Source organism: Camelus bactrianus, chromosome 20, assembly GCF_048773025.1.
Source record: "Camelus bactrianus isolate YW-2024 breed Bactrian camel chromosome 20, ASM4877302v1, whole genome shotgun sequence".
NCBI classification, from domain to species: domain Eukaryota; kingdom Metazoa; phylum Chordata; class Mammalia; order Artiodactyla; family Camelidae; genus Camelus; species Camelus bactrianus.
Genome location: NC_133558.1, coordinates 9,106,375 through 9,126,152, shown reverse-complemented (window position 1 = coordinate 9,126,152; position 19,778 = coordinate 9,106,375). Strand labels below are relative to the sequence as shown.

Below are 19,778 nucleotides of genomic sequence, written 5' to 3'. Positions count from 1 at the left end.
CAGCCTCACCTACCTAGCCATCCGTCCATGCATCCACCCATCCACCCATCCACCTACTCACCCATCCATCTACTCACCCACCCACCCACCCATCCATCCATCCATTCATCCATCCATTCATTTATCCACCAATCCATCCGTTCACTCATCCACCTACCCACCCATCCATCCACTCACCCATTCATCCATCCATCCATCCACCAATCCATCCATCCATCCATCTATCCATCCATCCATCCATTCATCCATCCACACATCCACCTACCCACCCATCCATCCATTCACTTTATTTAAAAGATGAAGAAACAGGCCCAGAGAAGTGAAGTTCTCTGCTCAAGATCACACAGCTAGTTACTAGCAGAGTCAGGTCTAGAACTAAAAGTAGAACTCACCTCCTGACTCTTGATGCAGACCCCACCCTCTGTGAGAACAGCAGTGCCATATTTGAGCAGATTCGCTGATGTGCTTTTTTCCTATGTTTTCTGTTACCCTGTCTCTTCTTTTTATTCTAGAATTAGCTTAATATTGAATGCCTGAGTGAAGGAGAGAGATATAAGAACAAAGTCACTCCTAGGGTATGCGGGGTGCCAGGGAGATATTTTTGTACGGGGTGGGGAACTGTCCATATAGATCAGTTTGAGGCATCAAAAACCATCCTGGCATCAGAATGGTGGTTCCAATCTTTGACAGCCCTGACAAAGAGTCACTGCTCCATCCAGTAGAAGTGATCTGCACCAAGCTACCGTCTAGGAAAGAACCCAGCACTGGGGGCCTTGGATGGTCCTATAAGTGCAACATCTGGGGCTCATCAGGTATCTGGTAGACCCTCACATGGAGTAACCAGTAAGCTCTCCAAAGGAGAGAAATGGGGATGGGGCACACATACCTTTCAGAAGCTAGAGGAAGATTTGCAAAGGTTTGAAGATGACACTTCAAAATACAGTGGGTTCCCTGAGGCAAAGGGCCTGGGAAAGGGGTCCCGTTTTCCCAGGTCTAAGGGCAGTACCACACCAGACCACAGAGGAAGGAAAAAACTCAATACAAGCTTGGAGTCTCAGGGAATTAAAAATACATGATGATGTAAAAGCAAGGTCTCCCCACCCTGCGACTTGACAGACTCTGGGCTGGAGGAATGAGGAAGAGAAAAGCTGAAAGGGAAGGAAAGAAAGGGGAGATGCTCTAGGGTCCTGAATTCCGCCTAGCCAAGTAAGAAAGCGAGAGGAGGGTGTTCCACGGGACTGTGCCCCCCGACCTGGGGCAAGCCATGACCTGCAGCAATTCTCACCTCTCCCTCCACCTGATTCTGCCACACCTGACAAGGTGAGGAGCTGCAGAAGAAATGTCTCTGAAGTGTGTCTAAGTGGGTGGGCTTGAGGCAGCTCTCAGAAGCCCTCCCCAGTGTGGACTGTACCAGTGATGTGTTTTCTGTGCTCCCAAGAATGGTGCAGGTGTGGCGGAGACAGAGAAAGGCAGACAGAGAGAGATAGAGAGACAGAGAAAACTCTAAGAGGTTCTGTAATGAGATACAGAGGAGTCCCAGCAGAGACCCGGATGAGGAAGGGCACCCCAGCAGAGGTCAGAAACGGGAACACCAGGCTATGACCCTCCTGCTCTCCGACCCTCTAATGTCATGCCTCCTAGAGGATGGAGGTAGCCATGAAAAGGCGGATCCTGACTCCGCTAAGAGTAGGCTTTTACCATTTGGCTGAATGGGGGCTCAAAAGAGAAATTAAATTGTTAGCAAACTGAAATTTTAAAACTATATATTTTTGCATATCTCACTTTTTGATTTGGCATTATACCTAATACAAGAGGCTCAAGTGAAGAGTGATGAGAAAATCCAGGGGGATGCAAGCAGACAAGGGTCCTGGGCAGCCGTTTTGTCTCTGAGACACAGGTGATGGGTGCACAGAAGAAAATGGATTCCAGGAATTCCTTGGGGTTCCGTTTGTCTCTTGGGATTCTCTGTCCTGGTCCCTTGTGTGTCCTGGCGGCCTATGACGTGGAGGAGGCCGCAGAGAAGTGACTGTCCTCTCCTTCCTCCCACCCTCACGACAGCCTCATACAAATGGATGTGGAAAGCCTGTAAAAATGCTTCCGAGCATCTCTCCTCAGGGTTACAAGCAGCTCGAATTGATCTCGGAGGCTGTGGGGTCACTGGCTTTATTCTAGTCTCGACGGGGGAAGCAGGAATGCCTGCGCCCACCGGCCCACCTTGACCTCCACTCACAGAAGCCCTGCTTCTTGTCCCCAAGCAGGGTCACGGGAAGTCCTGCACAGGACGTGCCATCACTGTTGACCAGCAAGCCCAGGGGACTCTCTCCTGAAGCACCCGCTGAAGCCATTTCACAGCCTGACATGAATCACGTCACCAGTGCTGTTTTCAGCAGTGAGGACACCTCTCGTTTTCTCATGAAAAAGCCCAGGTCACCTGAGGACACTCCTTGCAGTGAGCCAGCTGGCCCTCATCTCTGTGTCACCCAATTCTCTGGGTCCCCTCCAGGGTGATAGCCGTCGCTTTCACAGCAACAAATACACTGAACTGGTTAGGAGGATTAAAAAAAATCTTTGTAATCTGCTAAGTAACACCCGGATCCCTTGTCCTCTCTAAGAGAGGACGAAAGCAACTAATACCCCTACAGGTTTCCCCTGGGCTTACCGAAAAGCCATATTTTAAAAACAGTGAAAGTGCAATGTGAACCAGCCGCACGTATCAGTATTTCATCTACGTGCAGGGAATATGTCTCCAAAGTAAGATTTGGGGGAAGAGCGTTGCAATGTAAGAGCAATTAGGCCAGAGCACCTGTTCACTATGTAAATGTAAACTGGACGTGGGAAAGTACGGTGAGTCGTATCATACCCAGAGGCCTGTCAAGTCACCTGTGGTTACTTATTTAGCTCTTGGTGATGCTGCCCCCAACGCCCAGCACCGCCCGAGGTGCAGTGAGATATATAAAAATCAAAAGAACATGCAAACTGCCTTCACCCTCACATAAATGACAACCTAACCAGAGACTCAATTTTTCACCCATCTGCGACAATTGGAGAACAATACAAAACGTTCCTATAAACGGTAAGTGCGAGAAGCACGGAGGCTGACATGCGTTAAGTCCCAGGCCGGCTGGTAAGCATTTTTCATATGTTATCTCGTTAAATCTTTAGGAGGACAGGCAAGTGCTGTTATTAGGCTGAGTGGAATGAAACAGAGATTGAGAGGTTTGAACTGGCCAGAAGCGATGCCGTGAGAAAGGCAGGGCTGGAATGCGGGTCTGCTTGACCTCAGAGCTTAAGCTCTCCCCAGTTCTGCGCACGTGTCAATGAGAGGACCAGAGAGGATGTGCCGTGGTTGTTCGGAGAAGACAGTCACAGAGGGCCACAGGGTAAAGGTGCAGCACAGTGTACCGGGAATGCCCCAAACCTGGCCAGAACCGGGACCAAAGTCAAGAGGAAACGCTGGCAGCTAGGCTCTGGGTGATGTGGGGGAGCTGTGCGTTGTGAGCAGCTCCATTCCCAGATCTGAAAAGGGAAGCAACTTCTGCAATGTCACACCGATCCCTCAGCTGTGAAAGGTGGTAATTAAACAAGATGCTGTCCAACTCTTGTCTCGGGGAGAGGGTCAGAGGAGGACACGGGACAGCTCAGGGCACAACTCGAATGCTGGAAGCATATCTCCATTGTAGGAACCTCTTTGATTGGCTGTATTTGTGCACCCTGAGTATCATCAGATTGGCACAGACTCTGACACCCAAAACCTCTTGAGATGGGCACATTGCACTTGCTCTGTGAAGGGACGCTAAGGGTCCATGCTTTCTTATTTAAGGTCTAAAACTATCTTAAAGTAACCCAGATCTCAGTGATACGTGAAATAAAGTAAAGTGCTGCATCTCAATTGTGTGGAACTGGAATCTGAGAACCTCTCCTCTCCTAGGGAAGTAAGAGCAGAGGCGAGAAAGGCAGATAAAATGGGAGTGGGAGGTGAAAGTCATCTTTTGGGAGGGTGAGCAACGTGAATCCAGGAGACCAATTTCTTTTTATCATAAACTAATTTATTTATTTGGTGGGAAAAACATCTAAGGAAATGTTTCTGGGAACTTTCAGACAAATTTCTAAGTAAAATTCTAAAATTCTCTAGAGGACTATGTGTCTAATATAAAAGAAGTTCTCGTTTTATTCCTAACATCGTTAACAGTGCACAGTATATGTGTTATCCATCTGCATGTATTTGCCTATGTAGTCTCCACTATGCCCCTCGTCTGCAGGTGAGCAACTAGAGGGACAAGAAGCCCAGTAATTTACCTGAAGTCAAATGGCCAGGGAACACTGAAGCCAGGGTTCAAACCCAAATCCACCTGAACCCAAAGCCTTAGCTCTTGACTGGCTCCAATGGCAGTGTGATCACCAAGTCACTTTTCTCCCTCTATGCATAATTAGATGTGTCCACAATGAAACGAGGTTGGTTTGAACAAGTGACTCCTCTGCATAGTGGGATGTTCAGTTTTACATACAACTCGGTGTTCTTCAGTTTCCTTTCAAGCCACAAAACCACCACCAGTACCAACAGCAAAAAATCCAGTATGAAGTATTTAAGCAAAAGTTAGTAGGTAGGTGTTTAGAGTCAACAGCTTGTCTTTTTTTTTTTTTTTAGGTACACTTTATACATAGTGAAAGATGCAGATCATAAATGTACCTCAGTGAATTTTGGCAAAACTATACACCTATATAAAAATCACCCAGTCAAAGCACAGAATATTTCTATCACCCAAGAAATTTCCATTTTCCTATCTCACAGGCAACCCTATTCTGATTTCTAACACCATAGATTAGTTTGGCTATTACAGAACTTCACATAATTGGAATCACACGGTGTGTAACCTCTTGTGTCTTATTTCATAGGCTCAGCATGTTTTTGAAATTTATGTTTTTGTTCATATCTATTGTTCAACATTTTTACTGCTGAGTGGTAGTCCCTTGTCGGAACATAATACAATTTGCTCATACATTCTCCTGCTGATGGACATTTGGACTGTATCCAAGTTTTGGCTATTATGAATAAAGCTGACATATCATACTTGTACAAGTCTTTTTATGGGTAAATGCTTTCATTTTCTCTTGAGTTTATCTCTAACTGTGGAATGATAAGTTACTGGGGAAACATATGTTTAATTTAGATGAGATTGGGCACATTCAGGGTGGTATGGCCATAGACAACATATGTTTAATTTAAATGACACTGCCAAAAAGTTTTATAAAGTGATTTTTACAACGAGACTTCTAGTTGCTCCACATCTTTGCCTACATTTGATGTTATCACATTTTAGCCATTCTAGTAAAATGCTATCTCACTGTGGTTTTACTTCGTACTTCTCCGATAACTAATGATGCTGAACATTTTTTCATGTGTTTGTTTTCCATCTCTGTATCTTCTTTGATGGTGTGTCTGTTCAAATCTTTAGTCAATTTCGTTGTTGTTGGATTGCTTGTTTTCTTGAGTTCTGAGAGTTTTTTTTTATATGTTCTGGATAAACCTTTTATCAGATACGTGATTTGTAAATGTTTTCTCTAAGTATATGTCTTGTCTTTTTTTTTTTTTTATTCTCTCAGCTGTGTTTTCCTAAGAATAGAAGTTCTTCATTTTGATGAAGTCCAATTTGTCATTTTTTTTCTTGTATGGGTTGGGTTTCTTTCGCTGTAACTTAAAAAATCTTTACCTAAACCAAAGTCGTGAAGATTTCATTCTGTTTTCTTCTAAGAATTTAATCATTTTAGGGTTTTCATTTAGGTGTATGATCCATCTTGAGTTGATTTTTGTCTACAGCATGACGATCAAAGTTAATTTTTAATTTTGCATGTGAATATCCAGTTATTCCAGTCATTTTGTTGAAAAAGCTCCTTTCTGCACCTAATTTGCTTGGCACTTCGGTAAAAAATTGAGTGACCATATATGTGTGGGCCTATTTCTGTACCCCATTCTATTCCATTGATCTATTTGTCTATTACAATGCAATATCTTCACTTTTATAGCTTCACAGTAAATCTTGAAGTCAGATGGTTTTCCAACTTTGTCCTTTTTTAAAGGTTTTTTTTTTTTTTTTTGGCTACTCTAGGTCATTTGCATTTACATATAAACTTTAGAACTAGTTTGTCAATTTCTATTAAAAAAAATCTTCTGGGATTTTGAATGGGAATGCACTGAATCTATCTGTAGACAACTGACATCTTAACAATATTGAATTCTTGATTCAAGAAAGAAAGTTCTTGAATATAGTATATCTCTTCATTAATTTAAGTCTTCTTAAATAACTCTTAGCTTTTTAAAAAATAATTTTGTTTAATCCATTCCCAAGTATTTTCCCCCTTAATAGAGGCACTGAGGATTGAACCCATAACCTCACACATGCCAAGCACATGCTCTGCCACTAAGCTTTCCACCCACTGTGTTGGTGCTATTGTGAATTTTTAAATTTTATTTTAAATAAATTTTTTAAATTTTATTTTAATTTGTTTGCTATTAGTATATAAGAATAAAAATGATTTTTATATGTTGACCTGTATCCTGCAAGTCTGATAAACTTATTCGTTATTTCTAGCATTACTTTCTAGATTCCTTAGGATTTTCTATGTGTACAATCATGTCATTTCTATTTCAGGACAGATCATTTCTTTTCTGATCTTTTTGTCTTTCCTTTCTTTTTCTTGCCTTATTACAGTGGCCAGAACCTTCAGTACAATGTTGAATAAAAGTGGTAAAAGCAGGTGTTTTTGTCCTGTTGCTCATCATAAATAAAATGTGTTCAACAGGTCTTCATTAAGTATGATGCTAGTGGTAGGATTTTTGTTTTTGTCCTTCTCCGGATTTTAGAGGGTGTTTTTCTTTCAGAGTTTTTAATCTATAAATGGTTGTTGAATTTTGTCAGATGCTTTTTTGTCATCTCATTACCTATTTTTATTTTTATTTAAACCTAGATTCCAAATATCTCTGCCAGCTATTTGCTGTTTATCTCCTTGTTTTCTGGTATGTGTGGTCTTCTACACAAACTGGTGACTCCAACACAGCATGAAGCTGGAATCACACAACATGACTGAAATCTGATATTTCCTAACAGCTGTACTTTTGTGTGGTAGCTTCTATTTTCACTCAAATACTGCTCGTTGTAGGAGTGCTTTTAATTTTGAGCCAAATCATTCCAGAATAACATATTTAAGTCTTAGAAGTAGTTACTGCAGAGTTTCTTTCACCTACCACATTTCTTGAGACAAATGTAGCCAAAAGCCTCAGAACTTGGCTTGTTTATCAGAATCGACTCACAATCTGAAAAAGAAATGCAGAAATATTGCAGGTCCTCCCACTGCATCAAAAGCCATGCAGCCAGGAAAGACTGGAAAGGAAATGAAGCACCGAGATGTGCTGCTGGGCAGCCAAGGACCGTGTTATCTATGGATCAACCTGATCAAACCGTGGTCATTAAGGAGCATTAAGGAGCAGTTTGGGGGGGAAAATGTTATAATTTTACCAGCCGAGATTTGGCTAGGAAAAACAACTACCTAATCCCAAGGATTGCTAAAAACTTCTTATTCTATTCCCTGAGCAACGGTCACTCGACCTCTAAAGGAGATGTCCATCATATTATCAGATGAGACAATGCTTGAAGCTAAGCCTCGTCTGGATTAAGAGTTACTTTTTTCTTTCTGTGGCTTCATGCTTTATACCTCTCTTTTCCTTTTCCTTATCTTCTCTACTTTCAAACTTTTCTGTCAACCAAACATACCAAGCACCTAGAAAGCAACTTCTGTTGCTGACTACCAAAGAGGATATGCTCAAACTAGACTTGCTCTTCACGATCAGCTTGGGAATGTTCTTATAACAGTGACACTCTCAAGTCTCAGAATAGCCTGAAACAAGCTTCCTTAGAAATTACCTTCGGGGCCAAGTCACTCATGAAAGCAAGACTTCATACTTGAAGCCTGAGTGTTGCGTCCAGTGAGAAAACCTAAAGGGAACTGGGGTCAAATAAGTTTAGGAATTGTGATGTATTATTACATCCTCCGGGAAATTCACAAGACACAGCTGCATATCAAAAGCCCTCAATATACTCTTTAACCTAGCATGACTCTCAATCTTTTTTGACCATGGAAACAATTGTTTTGGTTTGGTTTGGTTTCATTTGGTTAACTATGTAATACCTTTCAACTCTCATTCCATAGACCACACTTTGACACTGTCACTTAACCTTCTATGTTCATTGGTACCCTATATACACTCAGCTGTGCCTCCTACAAAAGGGAAATGAGCAAGTCTCAGTGCAACGTTCTATGCTGGATTATCACAATCATCCTTTAGGACCCTTCAATCTGGCATTGTCATCATGGCTTCTTGGACGGTGGGCATCCTTTGGAAAAGGATCATATTTAGATCTGTGGCTTGACTTGATAGCTGAAGGAAGGTGAGGGTGAAGGAGGGTCCAGATAGAGTGAAAGCATCAGTGAAGAAAGGAGAAAAGGGGAAGAGGGTGAAGACATTCAAGAGCTGCATAGAGAAAGTACACTGCCTTTGAGGGAGACTGGGCAGTCTGCACGTGTGGTTCAGTCCTGAGGGATGAGGTGGGACTTTATCTATGATGAGGCCAACAGTTTTTATTGAAGCTAATTAACGTGGCTTAACCCCCACTTTGTTATGTTCAAGTCATTCCTATTATGGGCAATGAGATCCTGTTTCTTCTTTTGCCTCTCCTGCCATCTCTTCTTTCGGGGTCTTGGGTTGGTTTAGTTGAGCTTTTATTATTAAGACAACTTATCTTCTTTAATGTGAAACTTCTTGATTCATTCCAGTATGTTTTCATTTTTTTCCTGTATCTCAGAATATGCTTCCTCTGTATGTCTGACCATGGGCAGCTGCCAACCTCATGCCACCCTCACAACGAGCCAGGGCAAGCGCCCAGGGTTTTGGGAGATGCTCCCCGTGTTCTTCTTGCTGCTGGCAGATGGGCAGTGACTCACAGAGCCAGCCCTTGAGAGAAAGGAATTGGTTCTGCCAGCTGGTGCTTAAGAGAAAAAGAAGGAAAATGCAAGGCTCCCAGAGATCTGCTGGCAACACCAAGGCCAGCCTTGGACATCCTCCCCGCGTCACCACACCCTCCCCTGCCTCCACTTCCGCCTAGCCTCACGCCTTGGGAAATCTGGAGTGTCCCTGTCAGGGCGTGCGTGGAAGGAAGTTCACATTTTCGATGCAGCCAAGGAATTCTCTTCCCACTCTTCCCTAGAGTTCTGCGAGATACTTGCTGCATTTGGTATTTACTGTTGGAAAGAAGAGCTACAGTCATGGTGACAGCCTTGCTCTCCACGCCCAGCCTGTTCTACCAGTCAGAAGGACACGTTTATGAGGTGTGAGCCTGAAGATGGAAATGAGAGCAGTTTGGGTTCATAACCTGTGGAATCGATCAAGCTAGTCTTATGTTGTCAGCTGGGGACCCAACAGAGAACAGTGCCTGGCAGTTAGAAGGTCTGCCTTTCGTTATGAAGGGGCGGCAGGTGGCTGGTCTAGCCAGGAGACCCCACGCTCTTTGCACAGGTCTTGAGTGACTTTCAGCCTTCACCGAGGTGGCCGGCCAAGGGCCTCCGGAGAATCGGACAGCCCTTCAGAAGAAGAGTGGCTCCACTGGCTGGAGGGCAGGTGTCCTGACCTGAGGTGGGGGGTCTCCAGTCTCCGCCCAAGCGCAGACGTGCTTGCTTCAAGTGGATGCCCCTCACGTGGGCGCCCCTCACGTGGGCTGGCTGCTGCCACGGGACAGGCAGGAAAGGGATGGAGAGAGAAAGAACTCTTCCATCTTCACCTTCAGCATCCCTAGCCATCCCCAGGATCTAATCTATTGAATGGCCACTTTCATTCCTATCTTCTCGCTGTTGATTATGTTGCCCAGTGGAGAAGGGGCTGGATTTTCCAGAAAATTTTTCTGTCAAGTCATGATTCCCCAAAGCTCAGAGTCCAGGACCAGAAATGTGCGTGTGCCGTCCACAAGCCTTCTTAAAAGAAAGCCCGGCCCTTGAAGGGTGTGTTTCGAGGACCGAACTAAATCCAAACTGAAAAGTGAATTTGTGTACCTGTTTGAGGTTTAGAAGGTCAGTGACTCCATCCCCTTCCTCTGGAGCCTGCACAGGGCTCCCAGCTCCCCTCTCATCTGCGGGTGAGAGGCACTGGTTTATGCTGACGGCAGAGTGTAAAATTAAGTGAGTGGCTGGTTATTCCATTTCTAGCACATCACAGTCCTTCTTATACAGAGCAGGTGTGCACAGAGTTTAATCTGTTATTTGTTTTCTTTTTAATCTCAGGGGGGATCTGGACGAGGTTAACTCCCAGTTATTCAGATTATCGAGTTTGTCTGCTGCCAGCTGAGCTGGGCCTCGGGTGGAGAGTCGCTGGAAGCAGACAGATGCAGGCGGTACTGTCCCAGGGAGAGGGCTGGTCTGCTCTAGGGGTTCAGGAACGGAAGGGGAGAGACAAAGCGCCAAAGGACCGGGTGTCGGCGCTTGTCGACAGATCTGGTATGGAACCTCAGAGCAAAAAGTAAAGAATCATTCCAGGGTTTCAAAGTCTAGAGTAGCTTCATACAACTGAAATGCAATGCAATCCACATATATAATTACAAATTTTCTGGTAGCCATATTAAAAATGCAAAAAAGAAATAGATGAATAGTATTATTATTTTGATAATTTTTAATTTAACCTAATGTGTCCCAAATATCATGATTCAAAGTTAATATTTTACCGACTGTTTTTGTTTTTAATACTAAGTCTTCCAAACCTGGTGTGTCTTTCCCAGTTACAGCACACCACGTCACAGATGAGGCACATTTCCCACGGGGCTGGCGGCCCCCGCAAAGCCTGAGGGGATCAAGAAGATGTCAGGGGAGATGTGTGGAAAGGGGTCCTTCGTTCCAAGAGGAATTCAACAAGCTTGTGCCATGTTAGGTTTTGGATCATTCCGGGATGCCCGAGAGATGGCCAGAAGGAAACTGAAGATAGAGGACTGGTGGTTGGGGTCGGGGAGGTACAGAAGATTGACTGGCCAAGGCAGATGTGAGGTAATAAAATTCCCCTGCTACTATATTCTGAACTACTTGCTGCACGAATGCCCAGACATTGTTCTGCATTAAGATTTAGCCCCTTGACACACGCCCATAAGAAGAAAGGGCTAGGCCCACCTCTGGTGAGCAGGCTTCCCCCAAAGCTTTTGAAATACGAAGTACTGGAGAGATTACTGCACTCTGCCAGCCTCTGAGTCATTCCCCAGTACCCATCAAAGACTCAGATACAAGTGCTTTTTGTTAACTGCATGTATGTTAAAATACCAAAAAAAAAAAAAAAACAGTACAGAAATGTATACATCAGAACATAAATGTATTCTCAGTTAATTTTTCTATTTTTCTTATAAAATAAGGATGCATCACACTGTATCATACCATGCCATTTTCTCTTCAGTGTATGTTGTGGACCCAAACCTCCACCTCATCCTTTTTAATGCAGGCATACTACTCTACTGTGCGACTGTTCCACCATTGATTTATCTGATCTCTCGTTGATGGAAATTTATGTTGCTTCAGACTTTTTTTTTATTTGCTATTATCAAATGCTACAATGGCTGTCCTTCTACATACATCTCTGTACAACTGCCAGTTTTATTCCCTAGGAATACATTTTGAAAGTGATTATAATTATCAGTATGAATATTTTTAAGTTCTCAGTGAAAATGGCTAAATTGCTCCATAAGGCTTACACACATTTACCTTCCCTTTAAGTATTTCTGTTTCCACAACTCCAGGGTAATATTGGTGATTTTTATTCTTTTCAATTTTGTCAATCTGATGGTTGGAAAAAAAATCATATTACATTTTACATTTTAACTTCTTTGATTACTAGTGATAAGCAGTCTTTAAATATGTATGGAACATTTGTATTTCTTCATCTGTGAACTGCCTGTTCCAATTTTTTGCCCATTTCTATACTGGACTTATGCCTTTGTCTTACTAACTTAACGATACTTATATTTTGTCTATAATACAACTTGAAGATTTTTTTTTTCCCAGTTGTCTGCTCTTGATTTTGTTTGTGGTGCCTTTGCTTAACATTTGCATTGCACATAAAAATCAGGCTAAAATAATCACGTGGAGAAGCTGGAGGTGGGAACTGGAAGAAGGGGTAACAATGGGAAGAAATAATTCAGTGCTTTCCTTTAGTGATAAAACTGGCCTACAGGCAATATTTAGGAGCAATGGAAATCTCTTAACTCTCTGTACATCTGGTGTAAGTCTCATTTTATTAAAAACAAAGTACAAGTTTGTATTTTATTTTAGTAAATAACTGAATCTCTAAACTGTAATAAGATAGAAAAATAAAGAAGGATATTTTCTCTTCCAGCCTTAATTCTCATTCTTCTTCAGAGACATGCCCACTGGGAAATAGAAACAAAGGTCTTGGAAAAGTAATTTTGCTGCTTTAGAAGCAACGGTAACAACGGAAATACTCTGCAGTTTAAACAAGGTTCTCCACATTATCCTTTTTCTCACAGACGGGGCTGCTGGGCCAGGTTAACATCGCATTTACTCCAGAAACATCTTTAAGCACCTACCCTGCGCTAAGTGCTTCTAAAAAGGGGAGAATTTCTTGCCAACTGGCAGCGGGACAAGAGCATGAAGCAGCTGGGCATCACTCTTAACGGTGCCCGAACCCAGTAAATATAGGAAAATCAATTAGCACGGCCCTGTCTTGAAGGCCTTACAGGCTCACAGGGAGTAAGGGATATTGAACAGGGATACTGAACACACTTGGGCCATGCAGTGCCTCCCACCCACTAGGGGTGGGTCCAGTGTGGTGGGAGGTTGGTTCTCCCTCAAGGATCCAAGCAGTTTTTGGACGAGGCATTTTTTGGAGATAACTTATGTAGTTAAGTTACCCAGAAACTAAGAAAGCAGACTTCAAATAGTTCAGAGGAGAGAGATGTAAGCACAAAGACCAGAGATTCTCGAAGCACTTGCCATCTTCACGATGCCCTGCTAAGGGAATAGTCTGAGATACAAAAATACAAGCAGTGAGAACAGGTGATGCACAGACCATCAGGTGGTGAGGGCTGTGGGAACTGGCATGTTGGTGCCCATGGCTCCAGCATGGGCCAGCCTCCGATGTGACTCCTTTTAAAGATAAGATGACTTTTCAAGCTATAATAATAACTATGGCTCTCACTTATACGGCCCTTTTTACTTTCCAGGGTCTGTTCCAAGCACCTTACGTACAATAGCTCATTTATCCCTCACAGAAACCTTAGACCTCCCTTTTTCAGGTAAGGAAATTGAGGCACACAGGGTTTTAGCTACTCACCCAAGGCTGTTTGGTTTGGAGGTGGTGGGGGTCAAAATTTGAACCTGAGCTGGGATGTGAACCCAGCCACTCAGACTTCATCATCTGTGTCCCTGATCACTGTCCTCCAAGCTGGTACGTTTACTGAGTATTCAGTACGTTGCAGGTCAATGTATTTACTATGTATGCATGATCTCAACTGCCATAAACCTGGCAGGCTGTGACGCTGACAGCACGATTTCTCCCCTTTAATAGCATGAGAGGTTCTTTGTTGCCAAGAGGTTCTTTGTTGTCACCAAGTAAGAAGTGGCGGGGCCAGGACTCGGACCCAGGGAGAATGACCCTGGAGAGAGCCAGAGCTCCTAGGCACCACCATGGAAGTAAGCAGTGCAGGAGGAGGGGATGGCGGTCCCGAGGCACTTGGTACCGGACTCACCGCGTCTACTGTTAGAGTTCTCTCTGGAGCCCCCCAAACAAGAGCATATTCAAAGGATGACCTGCAAACATTTGAGGAAGTTTGCAGGAAATGGAGGGGACAGGCTTAGCTGGAAGGAAACTGGGAAGAATCCTTGATACCAAGGATTCTTGAGAAAAGGCAGGAAAAAAAAAAAAACGGTCAGGAAATTCAGAGGGGAATTCTGTGTTGGATGTGGAGTTGGTCTAAGTTGCCTCTTCTATTTGCTCATTGAATCTTAATCATCTTCAGACAAACTCAGTTCCCTTTAAGAACATTCACAGATGACAGAATCAAGATGTGGGACGTTCAGGAGAAGCCGTTTGTCCAGCATTCTCTTAACCAGCACTTGTATGCTTCACCAGTTCTTTGGTCCGTGGGGTTCATAATCACGTTCCTAACGAAATAAAAGTGGCGTCGGCATTTTAAAAGATAGACTGGATTATGTTCCGTGTAATTCACTGTTCAGAGCATTTTGTAGCGTTCTAATCCTTTTTGACATGTTGTGCTCCATGAATGATAACTAATAACTCACCTATAACCAGAAGACATGATTAACCAGGATAACCCACCTCCTAACCATGACAAATAGCAAATGTTCTGGAACAGTCTCTGAACGGGAAGCCTGAGCAGCGTGATCTGTGAAGCAGTTTCCAGTGGGGACCCAGAGGCAGCGACCCCCTGCTCACTTCCTCCACTGGCCGAGCCCAGGTCCCAGAGATTCGGGTTGACTTGCCGGCCCCGGGGTTTATGCACTTCTGCTTGTAAGTCTGACCGCCAGGAGCGCTCCTGATGGGTGCATTCTCCAGGGCGCAGAAGGTCTGTTCTTACCCAGGACTGTCTGATGGTCTGGGCGTGAACGCCAAGAGACAGATGACAGCTCCAGCTTCAAAGGTAATCCCCACCAACCCCAACAAGATGTCCCAAACAGCACTCTCCCACGGACAGGAGGTCACTGGGTTTACTTAGGGAGCTGCTCACACCAGTGACAGTGTTGTGAGGCAGCGTGCCCGCAGCCAGCCAGGGCGGCGTGCTCCACACCCCGACTCCCCACCCTCTCTGCTGCCTGGCTGCTCTCATCACTGACTGTTAACTTTGAGGCGTCACCTTGTTAGGGCTAGCTGGTCACCCCGCTCCTAGGGCTGGCCTGACAAATCTGCCTGCAGCCCATGTCCCAGAAGGAAATCAGAGGAGGCTGACTGCTGGGCTGGGGCCACAGTGGGTTTGCTGCCAGGTCCTCTGCCCTGGGCCTTTTCTCCACTTCTGTCTTGTCACTGACTTGTCACTGGACCTCTTCTCTCTCGCAGGAGGTCTCCTGTCCCCTGGCTTCCTCCAGAGCCTCTCTGCAGAGCATGCACAGAGGGCTCTGCACATCAGCTGTGCTCCAGGCAAGCTCCACGGACCAGAAGGGAAAGCCTGCGCCCCGGTCCCAGGCCTCTGCTTTCTGGGTGGTCCTGAGGCCGTGCGGCTTGTTTCCTCAGCTGCAACCCGGAGGGGTAACCGCTCCCCGGCTGCGATGGGGGGAAAATGAGAGTGAAAGGGAGAATGGGTATGAAAGGCCTTTGGAAACGGAGAAACACCCTACGAGGTAAAACAGGAGACAGACGTGCAACCTTAAAAAGGAAGGAATCCCGACTCACACTACAGCGGACAGGACCCTGACGTTACGCTAGTCGGCCACCGACTCAGGCCATGAGTAAGGAGAGACAAGTATTCCAGAGGAGCATTCCAATACTGCAGAATTCCCTCATGCAAGCCTCTTGTAGGTTTCAGAGGTGCCAAGTGACACAGGGTGGGAAAGAAGTAATGGGTGTCGGAAATTAAAAATATAATTTAAAACCCCTCCGTTCCTTATTCTTCAACCACTGAGATTTAAACTTTTTTTAAAAGATAATCTAGTATTATGTTAAATGCAAAAAATCCCATGACACTCCACTTCTGGGTATAAACCCCAAAGAGCTGAAAACAGGAACTCTCACAGATAGCCGTACACCCATGTTCATAGCACCGTTATTCACAACAACCAAAAGGTGGAAGCGACCCCAGTATCCATCAACAGATGAATTAAAAAAACAAAATGTGGTCTGTCCATACAAAGGAACATTGTTCAGGTTTTTAAGGAAAGGAAATTTTGACGCGACGACACGAATGAACTTTGAGGATATTGTGCTTTGTGAAATATAAGCCCGTCACGGAGCACAAATACTACATGATTCCATTTACAGGAGCTGCCTAGAATTTAGCCAGACCTTGCTTTATTGATCTTTATTGTGTTTTTGCAAATTAAAGGTCTGGGGCAACCCTGCGTTGAGCAAGTCTACTGGCACCATTTTTCCAACAGCATTTGCTCACTTCTAGTCTCTGTGACACATCTTGGCAATTCTCTCACTATTTCTTTTTCATTATTACTGTATTTGTTATGGTGATCTGGGGTCAGTGAACTTTGATGTCACTACTACGACTCACTGAAGGCTCAGATGATGGTCAGCATTTTTTAGCGAAATTAAGGTGTGTACGTTGTTTTTTTAAGACTACAGTTCAGTGTAAAAGTAAGTTTTATATGTACCAGGAAACCAAGAGATTTATGTGACTTGCTTTACGGCAGCGGTCTGGAACCAAACCAGCAGCATCTCCGAGGTCTGCCTGTAGTCAAATTCACAGAGACAGAAGGTAAAATGGTGCTTTCCAAGGGCTAGCGGGAGAGAGGGTTATTGCTTAATGGGTACAAAATTTCTGTTTTGCAGAAATGAAAGGAATTCTGGAGATCCATTATATAACAATGTGAACATACTTACCGCCACTGAACTGTACCCTTAAAAATGACAAAGGTGGCAAACTTAATGTTATGTTCATTTTACCACAACTGCACATCACGAGCTCTCAGAAGCCACCTGATTTTAGAGGCGTTTCTGAGACTTGAGTATACAAAACATTCAACCCATATTTATGGAATTTAAGACTATGTTGTGCTCCCATGACTCTGAGGGGCTTCAATAAAGGAAAAGGTCTCTGTCCGGAGAAGAGACTTAGATGGAACAACGAGGCTGCTGACCACATCATCTTTCATACACTTCGAAGAATCTCAGTTGAATAGGTGCTCAGTTTCCAGACTTCCTACCTCTGCTTCTGTTGCCCCCGACGGTGGGCTCTCAGCCTCCACTGCAGCAGTCCAGCCCTTCCAAGTGTCTCTCCCCGAGGCGGCTGCCTCACCTTCCTTCTCTGCTCACGCTGCATGTTCTGCCTGGGTCATTAGCCTTTCTTTTACAGCGTTTGCCATCTCTATGCTAATGAGTCTCCAGCCCAGATTCCTCTTCTGAACCATAGATTTTTATACCCAAGTGCCTATTGAGTATTCCCATCTGAAAGCCTCTGAGTATCTCCTTCTATCCCAAACCTACGTACCCCAGCTCTTCCGGCGTTTCAGCGAATACCACCACCATCCTCCCAGGTACAGAAGCCACAGAAGTCAATCATAGCTTTCCCTCCCTCACCCCTACATGTAAGTCCTATTGTTTCTATCTTGCAGCTATCTTTGGAGTTCCTTCTGCCACTTCCCCACCGTCACCGTGGCCTGGATGGATACAACGGCCTCACATCACACTGCTCCAGACATAACCCCCTGTACTGGGTCGAGGTACCGCAGATGGCACACTGCCATGGGGTCCTTGAAGAATCCCTACTAACAGAGGTTCTTGGCAGGGTCATCAGCTACCAGCAAGGGATGGAGAGGTGCCCTGGGGCTAGCAACAGTGGGGAGCCTTGGGTGGCTGGACCTAAAAGGAGCTGACACCGTATACAACCTAGAGAGAGAGCCACAGCAGGGAGAAAGGTCTGCCAGGCAGGATCCGTGGCTGCAGCAGGGAAAACAGCCAGTGCCTCTCTGAGGCATGGCAGGGAGGGAGCTGGGGAACAGATACCCCAGTTTCTCTCTCCTTCTACCCTCCCATCTCCTGCTCCTGCCTCCTATGGGCTGAACGTGCCTGGAAATCATAGGGCAGAGAAGCCTGCTATTGCAGCCCCAAACGTGCCAGGCTACTAGACCACAGAGCGGGATGGAGAAGGTAGCAAGTGGGTCTGGAGGGGCAGATGGAAAATATCCAACATACCCTCTAATTCAATTTACACACTGCAACTCAAGCATCTTTCTATGGCACAAATCTGATTTTGTCACCCCTTCACTAAAGGTATTCAATGGCTCCACATTGCCCCAGGACAATGTCTGAACCTCTTAGCACGACCCCTGCCTTAATCTCCAGGCGCACACCCATCAAACCCACCACTGCCCGTGCCCCTGACCCTGACTGCTCTTCCTCTTTCTCTCCATTCCAGCCGTTCTGAATTGATGGGTAATGCCCTCTTGGGTCTCTGTACCCCTTTCCCTGCCAATTTATTCCACTGGCCAGTTCTCACTTGAGTCGTGGCCTCCTCCAGGCAGCCTGCCCTAACCATCCAAGACGGGGTTGGGTGTCCCTCTTGTGACTCATCTCTCTCTCTCTCCTCGCCCCTACTGTAGCACTCTGTGCTCACTCAGCAAACACTGTTGTTTTTGCCTATTTCACATCCATTCCTCCCACAGATCAGAAATACATTGAAAGCAAAGGCCGACAGCCCCAGCACCTGCACAGTGCCTGGCACGCAGGCACTTGGCACGTATTTGCTTAGTCAATGAAAGAATACTCACAAAAATCCTGTGACGCTGATATTCTCATCTCATTTTTTTTTATATGTGGGGACACTGGGGTCTGGAGATGTTCAGTGACTTGTCCAAAGTCACAAGGCTGGCTCAAGATGACATCCAGACTAAAGAACCTGTGAGTTCTGCCTCTCGAGTGGGTGTCCATTCCACCTCCCTGGGTTGCCTGCCAAGGATGCCCCAGAGCTGCCAGAGAAAAGTGCTGCTTTGCCCTGATGTGCCCAGAAGTCTAGGCTCCTCTGCACACAAACGGGTCCCCCCTCCCTAGAGAGCATATAAGTTTCCTTCTTTGGCTGGTTTCTCTGGCAACAAGGCAAGAAGTAAGAACTGATGTGGGGAAACAGTGTCAGAGAGTTTCAGAAGGCAAGTTCTGAGGCCAAATGCTTTCGCTGGAAAGATGAGAGAGAGAGAGAGTCACTGGAACCCAGTATCCCCGCCCCAGCCAACGCGCTAGTCCAGCATCACGCCTGACCAGCACTGGAACGCTTCTCACACTAGCCCGAACTGTGCGGAAGCCCAGTCCCTCTTACAGCAGATACACCTGCTTTGATTCATTTTCTCAAATCCCGTGAGGGCTGACGTCCAGGGTTGTGAGACGGCAAGGGAACACTGGGAAGCAAAAGGCCTATCGCCCAGTTTTTGTGAGCAGTTTCTGGATTTCTGCTCCCCCCTCCCACCCACTTCTCCCCCTTCTTCCCGCTGAATGGAGAGTGTTTAATAGAGCGACTGCAGGCTTTCATCCAAAGGAACAAACAGCTAGCAAGCCTGGCTCTCGAAACACTAGGCGGATGTCAACATGGGAGCCTCGGAGAAATTCTTCTTGAAGAGCACTTTAGTCAAGAACACGGGGACGTGGCGAGAGCGCAGAGCCAGCTGAAGCGAATGCGCCTCTCGGTGCGTAATGAGACCCGCAGCCTGGCCTGCGCTCCCCGCTCCCAAACGGGGGCTCCGAGTACTTTCAAAGTGCACAGAAGCCTCCCGGCACACCCGTGAAAAAGAAAAGGGGTCATTATGTCTATTTTATGAAGAAGGGGTGCAGAGAAAGGCGCCAGCACTTTGCCCCAGTTCACAGCCGGGGTGGGTGGGGGCTGACTGCCCCCGTTCCCACCTGGGGAGGCTCTTCCCGGCCCAGGTGGGGGGCACCTGGTCACAGGGCTTTGTCCCAAGTACCTGACTCTCCCAAGAAGCTCACGGGTGTAGGCGTCTCCAAACATAAGTCCTTTTTGGTGTGAGGCAAAGTGGAAAATATATTTAAAAATAAATGAATGGACTCTTACAGCAAAAGC

General features: G+C 45.5%; 1 long non-coding RNA gene across 5 annotated transcripts in view; it reads right to left on the bottom strand.

Annotated features, from left to right (window-relative positions):
* The window catches only part of LOC105061602 (uncharacterized), a 71,803-nt gene that overhangs the window by 34,102 nt on the left and 17,923 nt on the right, over positions 1-19,778 (bottom strand). The window contains exon 3 of one of the 5 annotated variants that reach the window (XR_834609.3): positions 11,376-15,310. The exons of the other annotated variants lie outside the window; for them this stretch is intronic. This is a non-coding gene — a long non-coding RNA (uncharacterized LOC105061602). Of the gene's footprint in view, positions 1-11,375; positions 15,311-19,778 lie in introns of those variants that run through there. 5 annotated transcript variants of the gene reach the window in all.